Source organism: Myotis yumanensis, unplaced genomic scaffold (genome assembly GCF_028538775.1).
Source record: "Myotis yumanensis isolate MYYU_CA2020_CCGP unplaced genomic scaffold, mMyoYum1.0.hap1 SCAF_8, whole genome shotgun sequence".
NCBI lineage: Eukaryota > Metazoa > Chordata > Mammalia > Chiroptera > Vespertilionidae > Myotis > Myotis yumanensis.
Window position 1 is genome coordinate 51,446,224 of NW_027223759.1, and position 12,051 is coordinate 51,458,274.

Here is a 12,051-nt window from a genome sequence, read left to right on the forward strand (position 1 = left end):
CATAGCTAAGTTCTCTGTTAGCTTCCCTACTTAATGCTGGTATAATCTCAGGGAAGTCCTGAGGTGCCTACTGTAACAGAATTAAATCCCTTGACTACAGGTATGGGCACTAGACCTAAGCAGAACTAGTAGGATAACATCTTTCTATTCATGGCAATTGGTTCACTGATGGGCATGAGACCCAAGCCAGCCCAACAGGCAACACTGCAGATGGAGTAGCTGGTAGGGGATGGGCTCTTCTGTCATGCTGCCTTCATTGGGAAATTGAGCACAACCACCTCCTGCCTATTGGGCCTTAGGCAAAGTCCTATGACCTCTCTAAGTCTGTTTTCCTTCTTTGTTTAAAAAAAGGGGAGATGGGACAATCATAACTTATTCTTAGGATTTTTGTGTGATATAAAGTTTTTAGGACAGTGCCTGAAATGGACTATCATTAGTTCTATTATCATTCATGTCCTTCCCAAGCTGGTCATGTTGGAGATGGCCAGGAAAAGTCTCTTCATTCTCTCAGATTCCAGAACTATTAGAATGTGGCTCCAGAGATGCCAGTGGCACCACACCAGCACCCAGCGAGATGTGGAAGTCCCAGAGATTCTAGGAGAGGGCTCTGGGAGTGTCTGTTCCTTCAATCCAGTCCCGTAGGTCCGCTTGTTTCACAGCTGTGAGCTAGTCTGGCATCTACCTATAACTCTCCTTTTCCCTCGTAAGTTAATAAGAGTCGAATTTCTGTGACTTATATATAACTTAATCTCTCTCAGTCTCTTTCTTCATCAATAACACATGATCAGTAATAGTGGATACCTCACTGGGCTATTGTAAAGATAAAATATAAAGTTCTTAGCACAATGCGTGGCACATAATAAGCTACTGATGATAATAATTATTAATTTTACCAGTGCTTTGAGTTATTAAGAAAAACTCAATATATGTAAAAATATTTGGGAGATTATAGTCTGAAGTATATAAGGGCAAGATTATCTGACAAGGATAAAAGGTATTTCTGATAATTTCATATCAGAAAATTCACCATCAAATGGTCATTGCTCTTGGCAAAGCTTCTGTGAGTTCTGCACTATACTGATTTGGTTAAAGTGGTACTAATGAAAACTTTCTCCAGTTATATGTTAAGAAGAGGAAAAAATAAGTTAATACATATGCACATAATAAGCTCATGACATTGGCACCCAGATACAAAAGTCATAGAGGAGTAAAAATTCTGAATACACTACCTTCTGGGTGGGTGAGTTTTGACAGGTTACTTTATGATTCTGAACCTTAGTTTTTCATCTAGGTCAGCATATTTATTCTCAGTTTTCCTCTGGCTATGAGTAGGAAGAACAAAAATGAGATATAAGTATTGTTCTGAGAAACATTGCCCTATTGAGAACCAACATCCCCACCACCATTTCCAAAAAATATCCAAGAAAAATCATTTAGAAGCACTGAGCAAGGTGTTAGTGGGAAAAACAAATCAATGGGTAGAGAAAGAATTTCACTGCATGGACAAAAAACAAAAATTCCACTTCAAGTTTTGAGTTGAAGTAGAATGAAAAGTGGGAATAATAGTCCTTTTTTTCTTATTAAATCCAGAATTTCTCAACATTTCCTTGATGGTATTGGCATTTAAATGGTTACTGTCTAAATGTACATTTCAGTGATTGTTAAAGGAAGAAGTTTTAAAATGGAATGTTGCCAACATTTTGTGAAGAAAACACTGTCTGGCAAAGAGCTAATGCCATCACTTTCGTCCTGAATTTCAAAAGGTTAGTGTGAACATGTATTTCAATTTTTTTTCCTCTCAGGTAATTTAATACATTCAACTGGCCTTTGCTAGCTTTGTATTTAAAACTATTTTAGTATTTGATTTAAGTATAATGCCAACAAGGTAAGTTGAAGTCAGGTCATCCTTGTTATTTTTAGAAGTTAGATTGGGAAAACCTATTTGATTTTATAAATTAAAAAAAGTAGTCTGGATGACCAGAAAAACTGAAAATAAAAGTTTACATTGATCTTTATGTTCAGCAAAGTACTCAGAAAAGCAGTGTAATGATTGATGTTATTTTAAATACCTTAGGATTTTTTTATTTTGTTTTGCTACAAATAGTTGAAAGTTTGTATCCTTCTTAATAATGATACAATATTAATTTTTATTTGTTACTTTATTTTTATGTCACCTGTTAATACTAATTTTTATTAGTAAATAATATACTTGCTTTGTTTATTCATTCTGTTCTCTTATGTGTGTGGTTGTTTTAAAATATTTGTTTTTTTTATTTCTATGAATATCACATTTTAAAATCCTCACAACAAAGAAATATTGTCTTCAAACTTATTTTAATTTAGGGTAGAGCTGTGTAAATCTTGAGCAGAAAGTTAAGCCCTCTTACTGTAATTTTAATTTGCAATCACAGTATTAAGGGAGAAAATACCATATTTTAAACTTGATGAAACAACAAACATGTTTAAAGAGAGGACTTGATAGAAATCCATAACTTCAATCACAAAGAACAAAAGTTAGAGTAATTAGCACAATGAAGACTGAGAGTACCTGTAGAAATATTATGACAAAATATCAGAATATCCTCTTTAATCTGTGTACACTCGTTTTCTAAATCACGTGTCTGGAATAAACTCAATTGTTTACATTTCAAATGTTTGGAGACATGAAACTGACAGAAATATTTTGCAAAAATAAAAACTTAAGAAACCTCCCTGCCAGCCCCCACCATTGTTAATGGGCAGGGGTTAGGCAATATAGTTAAAACTCTTTATAATAGTTAAAAACTGGTCAACTCACATCCAACTTGCTCTACTCTAGAACCACAGAAATCCCAAAAGTAAAAATTAACAGGAATTGAAAAAGTTAAGTAAATTTGAGCATAATGAAAAAAACACCACATTGCTATATGACAATAATGGTTTACTAGAGGGTAGAGTTCTGTTAAATGGAAGGTCCTCTGGTCCTGCAGAGCATGCTAATGGATTGGGTTGTGCCATGGGCAGGCTAGGAATAGCCACTGGAGATTGCCTGGTTGCTCTGCATAGTGAGAGAATTTTTATCCTCAAAAGGAAGCAGATGAGGAGGAATGAGGAGAAGAAGAATGGAGACAGACCAACCAGCCAGTTCTCATGGGTGCCAGTCAATATGAATTATCGTGAGACAGATTTCCATCACAGAATGGTCTGAAGAACATAAAGCCTAATAGTCAATTGGAATTTCTTTACTTTCTGTGATGTAAAAAATTCTCCAACTCTCCAAGTAGTCTAATGGCATGTAAATACCCTGTGGGCATGGCTGTGTGGGAATAAAATAAAAGGTCTGGTTTAACAAAGTGAAGGACAACATTCTTGAGATGGCAAGGATGTGGTCATTAGAAAGCCTTGCGTGCTTACCACATGGGCCTCTCCAAGGATTGCTTGAGAAACTCTAGCTAAACATGTAAGCTAGGAAGCTGCTTGCTCCCTGGACATGCCTTCAAATGAGACCACAGGCTCAGCTAACAGACTACAGATTCATCAGAGAGCTAGAGTCAGAAGCACCCAGCTAAGCTATGTCCACAGAAATTGCAAGATAAAAAAATGTTTGTTGTTTTAAGTCTTTGTTTTAGATCAATTTATTGCACAGTGCACACATTAGCATACATATAGGTAACCCATACTATAAGAGTAAAAGAGAGATTTGGCATGTCAGGCACTATTCAAAAACCCCCCAATCACCTACATGCTGAAAGTACTAAATCCTACATAGACAATATTTCATATCACTGGTCTTAAACCTATCTCTTTCAAGTTTCCACAATGACCTTATTCGCACAATTGATGAACTCCAACAATTTAGAAGTTGCCACCTTCCAAAATTATTTGAAACAGTTAGAAGGGTGAGCCCAGGACAAAAAAAGTAGAGCAGAAAATCAAGTAACTTGTCAAAATTATGCAATTACTAAGTGATGGGGCTAAGACCAGAGAGCAGATTGGCAAGCTCAACATGCTTCATCACTATATTACATAATTTTCTTTTTAGAAAGTATTTGCATCCCTTCCCAGCATGACAATGAAATGTGAAGTTAGTAGTTAGAAAGAGGAGGACTGTGGTATTCGCTGCTCTACATTTCTTAGAGAAGAAGAAGCAAACAGATGGAGAGAGGTAGTCCCATGCATCTCAGAAACAGAGTCGTCACTTGCAGGGGTAGATGTCCTACATAGGCATCAGTGAGGGTTTCTTTATCCAATGTCCACATGAGAAGTTATATTTTCCTCAAGGAGATAAAAGGAAATAGATGCTCCTGTTTAACCTTTTTTCCTTGGTTACATTTAGGAATATTTTCAGTTTTGCTACTACTTACTACTTACTAAGAATAGATCTTTAATTAAATTCTTAAGGGATGTTGGTGTCCTTGGTTTTGTGTGAATGATCACCTATTCCAAATGCATAAGAAATTTTTTTCTGCTATTATTTAAAAGAAAAATAGTTCACATTAGAGAAGAGAGGAGTAGAGGGACTCGTGATCATGATAATTAGGACAAACAAGTATATGACACACACACACACACAAAATAAAACACACAAAAAGAACTTGAAGTAACAGTATTTCTCACTCTATCCAAGAAACATATTACTTCAAAGGCTCATAGTTAGTAAGAAACCTGACTTGTTGACAGCAGGAAATATTCGTGAATGTCATTCCTATATTCTTTCTACTGCTTAGATAATGTGTTGTTTTTTTTTACACTTAAATGTCAACAAGTTTGATTCAGTATAAATAGGTTACCACATTAGTCAGTGACAGCAAAATCTCAAAATGTTAGAAGAGACAAAACTTGGAAAGTTTTTCAGGTATTTTTTTGTCAAAAGCTCATTTATTCTTTGTTCATTGCTGATAACTCATAACCAATATATTATAAATGTTGGAAGGATTAACAAGATGTCTCATAATTATTTTTACTCCAGTGATAAATGATTTACTAATAATATGAAGCCTCCCATTTAACACAGCCTTTGGACTCCTTGAGCTAAGATTGTCTTATAAATGAGACCAGGGTATAATGAGGTCTTTCTGTTTGTCAGCAACAAAATCCTATTGGAAAAAGCAAAGCCATGAACATATCTCAGGCTGAACTCTGACTTTTAAAGAGCCACATTATAAGGAGATGCCACTATAGAGAGTAGCATTTTCTGTATGATTGTTAGCACTGTCACCAAAAAGAGCAATAGCACTGTGATGTTTGACTGTACATGGAAGGGTAGTTGTGAAAACATTTTAGTTCCACTATATTTGTAAGATAAATTTCAATCAGAATTGGAATAATATCTCCAGTATTAACAGAGAAGCTGGAAGCAGAATCAAGGTCTACCGTGAACTATCGCAGTTCTTTGGCCCTTGGAGAACATTTCTTTCCATGCCACAACACTAGAAATGTAAATAGAAGAAAAGTTATGGATTGTACATAGATATGAGAGAGAGATAGAGGAGCCAAGGTATTGATGCAGGTCAAGGTCATTAAGCTTGCACAGAAGTCTTAAGAGGAGAGCATGTTCACAAAATTATGTACTAAACCTTTCTTTCTTTGTTCATCTTGTCATATTTACTATTTTCCAAGTGTTGACTTCATATATGCTCCAATGGATTATCCATGGTTTCATCACATTATGTTCTTGTCTTCAAGGTTTATTAATGTTTTTCAACTCATTATTTTATCTTCCTAATGTGTCTGAAAGAAGCATTTTAGCACATTATATCATTTTTTAACATAGAATATCAATGCATGCCTAGTTTTTCTTTTATGGTTGGCTGGAGGAATGAATATCCACAGGCAGATGAGCTATATAAGTAAATTGGTACATCAAAATAAAGACTGGATAGTCAGAAACAAAAATTAAAATAAACATTTTTTATTATTTTATCAATTAGAGAAATACCTACTTGGATATCTACATTTCTTGATAGAGCTTCTCAAGAGAGCTCATTGGACTTTCCAGGTTTGATTTACTCTGGAGTATTTATTTTTCCAGCATTATTAAGCTAAAATTGGCAAATATAATCTATATATATAAAAGCCTAAGCGACCAGACAACCTGATGGTAGTTATGACATGCACTGACCACCAGGGAGCAGATGCTCAATGACCTACAGGTGCCATATACCGGGCTCATGGCTGGCAAGCACAACTGTGGCAGTGCAAGCCTCTCCCACCTCCATGGCGGTGCTACCAAGCCAACTGCCGCTTCACACACTACTACATCCCCCTAGGGATCCTGGATTGTGAGAGGGCACAGGCCAGGCTGAGGGACCCCACCAGTACACGAATCCATGCAGCAGGCCTCTAGTCTATAATAATAAAAGTGTAATATGTTAATTAGACCAGGCAGCCAAACAACCTTCCGGATATCATTCTGGATGTCCTTCTGGCCGAAGCCACAGTGGTGGGGGCTGAGGCAGAGGCGGTTAGGGACAGTCAGATAGGCAAGCGAGCAGTTAGGGCCATCAGGCAGACAGGCAGAGCAGTTAGGGTTAATCAGACAGGCAGGCAGGCAGGCAGGCAGTTAGGGGTGATCAGGCAGAGGGGCAGGCAGAATAGTTAGGGGCAATCAGGCAGGCAGGCAGAGGTGGTTAGGGGTGATCAAGCAAGCAGGCAAGCAGTTAGGGGTGATCAGGCAGGCAGCCAAGCGGTTAGGGGCAATCAGGCAGGCAGGCAAGCGGTTAGGGGTGATCAGGCAGGCAGGCAGGCAGAGAGTGGTTAGGGGTGATCAGGCAGGCAAGCGAGTGGTTAGGGGCAATCAGGCAGGCAGGCAGGCCAGCGGTTAGGAGCCATTGGTCCCAGATTGTGAGATGGTGCAGGCTGGGCTGAGGGACCCCCTCCCATGCACAAATTTCGTGAACCGAGTCTCTAGTTGTAATATAAAGTGTAAAAATGTGAGGATTTGATATATGATTATATTGTGAAAGAATGCCAATATCAAGTTAATTAAAACATCCATCACTCACATATTTTTATTTTTTAGTTTTTGGTGAGAACACTTAAATTCTCTTTTATGTTACAGTTGACTGCAGAGCTATCCCCTCAAACACACATATTTTGTAGAAAGAAATGTCAGAGTTCTTCCAGTTTTTGATGTTGCCTTCTAACCATTAATTTCCTAACTTTATCAGTACTTCTATTCAATACAACAAGAATAGTGAGAATTAGTATTTATCTTCATAGAACCACACAGTAACATATATTAAATTTGCTGCTTCCCATCTTCTAACTTAAAATATCTCCAGACAATAAGAAGCATTTAAACCAAAGATAATTAAGAAAGGATTGCATGATTGCATGTCTTATTAAAATATAATTTATTTTAATATATATTATAATTTGATTTTAGCATTATGATTGTTTTGGTAAACAGCACAAGAGAGACAGATCCTTGGCTGCTAGTGCTGAGGTGACCAATGAGCCCTGTAGCTGATCTACCTTTGGACATACTGTTATGTGATGTAGTAAATGTCCTTATTGCTTAGGCCACTTTCAGTTGCATTGTCTTTTACTTTAAGCTGAAAACATTTTAGAAAATGCAGAGATATTATCTCATTAATGCCTTTATTTTAGTGCTTGAATAAAATGAATAAACAGTGAAAACAAAGGTGGGGAACGAGAGAAGACATTAGCAATCTTTGTGAAAATGACTACTTACGGGAATTTGGTGTCCTGCTAATTGTAATAATCCCCAGCTTAACGATTCGGCCTAGGATTAGTCTTATTATAAATTTCTGATTCTGCAGTGAATTAATAGCTGCTAATGGATTTCAAACATCTGTTCCTCCAACAAGGTGATATTTTACCCTTTTTTACTGTTTAAAGATAGGGTTGCTGTCACCGTCACTGTCCTCAAAGTCATATTCTAGAAAATTGGTCAATAGCTAACATTTTTTTCAGTAGTAATAAGCTGGAAATTTAAGGTATTCACTGATTTCCCTCAAGATACTCCAAGTAATAGGTAAATCCAGAACTAAAATACATCTGATTTTCAAAGACCCTTGATTCTACCTAATACTATAAATATTTCACTGAACATATATAACCTTCTTAAAGAGAACATTTTTTTTAATTTTACTTCAAACAAGCTATGGTAGTTTGCTAGAACTGCAATGGAATTAACAATATAAAAAATTATAAATTGCATACAACTGTCTGTATATTTCTGTACATGCATGCACAAGTACACACATATGTATATGAAAACATAAATTTATCTGGAAAAAAACATAAATACATCATAAATTCATTTAAAAATACACCATATTAGAGATTTTTTAGATGTATATATGAAATTATTTAGTTAAAAAATAAATATACAGTTAGAACTGATCTTATCCCCATATAATAAAAGCCAGTGAGTTTACTTACATGACATAAAGATAGCCAAACAAAATGGTTTTAGGTTAAAAATAACCAGATAGGAAAAGCCCATTTTTGACATTCAGCAATCTGACCTGTCCATCTATAAAGTTAACTTTTTTTTTTCATTTGGTTGAGCTTCCCTTTGTATGTCATAGAGAGTCACAGTCCTTTTTTTTCCCCCTATAGGAGTGATTTCTTGGACCATTGTCCTGGCTTCTCTTTTCCCAACCTCCCTTCCCTCCCCAGAATTATGTTGCTATCTACGTTACATCTCATAACAACAACAATGACAACAAAGAAGCTAAAGCATTCTTTAGGCAAATGAGAGTATTCAAGAGAATCAATAATGCCAGTGGCATGTCTGTCACTCCATCATTTGTTGATACGTGTTGTGCTCAAATGTTCAAATTTACCAGGTCTATGTTCCAAATGCTGATTGGAAAAATCATCTAATATGCATTACATGCAGTAAATTCGCACTTGAATTTCAGCACAGGTTTTACATTGTAGTTCCTGCTCATAATCTAAATAAACATAGCATTTCTCAACTTAAATTTATTTCAGGCATGCCCTCTCCAAAAGATTCAAAAATTAAAATCTTTCCATGGAAGAATGAGAATGTTTATCTATTTAAGATACTTAGAAATATAAGGAGTAATCATCTTTCTTTTCTGTGCAATACAGTTTTTGAATAACAGAGATCATTTTGAACTATATTTAACAAGTAGATTGAATGTTTCAGCTTCCATATTAGCTTGATTTACCATCTGCAGAATTACCAATAACATGATGCATTTATTACCCGTAAAAGCTATTAGCAGGTCATTTTTTTCAGTTCATCATATGTGTCTTGAGACACAATCTGGCGTCTAACAGATTTTCATACATTGATGTCGCAGAGAATCAGACTGTTCTTTAATTGATTGTTTCTTGCTAGACTCCTTTTGATTAAAACAGGTTACGTTATTTGCTTTTAGTTCCACATTTCTCCACTTCAAAGTCTGGCCGCAGAAAGCAGAAATTATTCTCATTTCTCTAGATTCCTTTAATTCAAAGTGAATGTATATATATTTAAAAGTCGGCCATAATCAAGGGCTTTAAAATGGTTTCAGTTTTTCCAATCTGTGCCTCCCTCCACTAGAATACAATCGTTACCATGACTTTAAAAAACGGGTTTATCTTTTCCTGCCAAGTCATCGAATTGTGAACCTCAGAACCTCAAGTGACTGCAGATCACAGGGACCAAAGGGAATAGGAAGGGCTCCCTCAAAGCACTCTTTCCCTCACAATTTGCACAGACCCAGACAGGCAAAGCTGAATCGTGGTGATAGTGGTGTATCCTTCTCCAGAGGGAAAAGAAGAAAGGGTCTTTTGCTAAACTGATTTCAGAAGGCCTAACTCATATTGTTCATGTAAGTAAAGAGATTGGTAGCTCCTACTCTCCACCCCTACACCACTTTCTTCTGAACCAAAAAAAAAAGTAAGAAAAAAGAAAAAAAGAAATCTCCAAAAGCTATGTGAACTCAGGGGAGTAAGGTCGGTGCTTCTGTCCTCGGCCTTCTACCCACATCCCCCACACGGTTAACACCATAAAGATGAGAGAGCTGCAATCAGATCAGTACTCATCAACAGGAAGAGAAACAGCTCACAGGCTCCAAACAAGAGCCTAATTCACTATTCAAAAGGTTTTTGTTTGCCTAATGTCAGAAACAAACATAAAACTTTCTATCATGACATCCATGACACTAGGAGAGAGCAGTCACCCTTCCTTTGGGCTTCTGTCTGCAGCAGACAAAAGCCATCAATAGCTCCTTTGTTTTCTACCTCAGCTTTCTGTCTTCATTGATGAGTCAGCCAATCATCCCCCATTGTCAACTGCTCTTTCCAGGTGAAATTCCCAAGTTCCCAGTCACACACCCCTCTGTTCCAGGATGCACTAGTTCACATAATAATATCCTGGCCAATAGAATTCTGAGCAGATCAACAATTTTCTCAGGAAGCAGAAATGACTTAAAAGTTTATTTGAAATCTTTCTAGTGCTTGTTTGCACAATAATTTGTGAAATACTCGATGTTTAAAAATTACTTTGGGCAACGAGAAATATATAAATATACCATAACTTATTTTGCCATTTTAGCCACAATTAACTTCCTAACATTTATACATAGTGCAGATGCCTGGGGATTCTAAAAGATTTTTAATGATTTAAACTTGAAAGCCACTATTCAGAACCAGTGAAGCAGAGAAGGAAATTATGTAAGTTATATCTTTAGAAATTAGTTTTACTGTTGAATTTATTTAAAATCAAGTTGTGCCGATCATTTAAAATCTTGCACTAAATTTAATAGAAAACCTCTTGGTGGAGGTTTAGTTGAAATTGAAAAGCTTAAATGGCTTAAAAATAGCTATGAAACATAATGTAGACACATGAGGCAGTTATTATGTTTAAATGATGGGAGTTTAATGGTCTTCTCATACATTAACCCCACACTCTGATGGTGAGAAATGCCTGCATCTTATTATAGAAATGGATAAACATAAACATTTAGGTTTAGTAAACCTGATGACTTATTTAGCATCTCCTTACCTATTTGTTATATATTTTTAAAAATCAATGTGTTTAATTTTTATGGCTCAGAGTTCATTAGCTACAATGGAGCCTTCAGATATATAATAAATAGTATGCACTAAAGACAACTTGCTGAAGGAGAGCCCTGTGTGCTCTCCTGGTATTTCCCAGTCTCTATGACTGTGAAGTTACAAAACAGCAGCAATAACAATACCATCTTATCGAATGAAATACTTTTAGATATTAATTCTAGGAAATACCATTTGTTAGCCAACTCTTGAGTAATAAGTATATTATATTCATGAAAACATTCTGTCAAAGGCAGTGCAAATTGCTAAAGTGTATAATTATTTTTTTTAGAAAGTGAAATAAGTCACTTTTTTTTTTCAATGAGTCCATTATGGGAGTTGTATTACAGGCACATTTGCTTCTAGAAAGTGTTGTATGAAACAGTTCATATTTAATACAAACTGGGCAACTAACTGAATGTGTTTAAAAAGAAATGTTTTCTGTGTTTTTTTAATGATAAGCTTCCCTAAATAAAAATCTGAACTTTTGCCAGATTTCCTTTGAGAGAGAGAAGGAAAAAAGGAAAACCACATTCTTTGGAGTACTCTTCAGTTTTATCTGGTTCTATCCAAAATGCAAAGTTTTATGACTTATTATGAGCATAACCAATGGACACAGATAGGGACAGGGGTGGGTGAGGGCATGGGCTAGGCTAGTGGGTGGGGGTGGCCAGGGAGTGGTCAATGGAAGGAAAAGGAGACTTATGTAATACTTTAAACAATAAAGAATTTATATTTTTTTAAAAACTAAGTCAAATCAAATCATAATAAAGAATAAGGCTGAGGCAAAAAAAAAAAAAGAAAAGCTATAAATTCGTTCACTAGCTCTGTACCAGTTACTCATGTTGATAAACAGGATTGGCTAAATATATTAAAATAGAAGTTGTATCTCTCTGACATGCAAAGTAATAGATTTTATTGATACTATTATTATTATTATTATTATTATTATTAACATCCAAAACAGACTTTCTATGCATGTCCATGCAGATATCATATTAAAAATAATATAAATTTTCTTTCACCCTATGT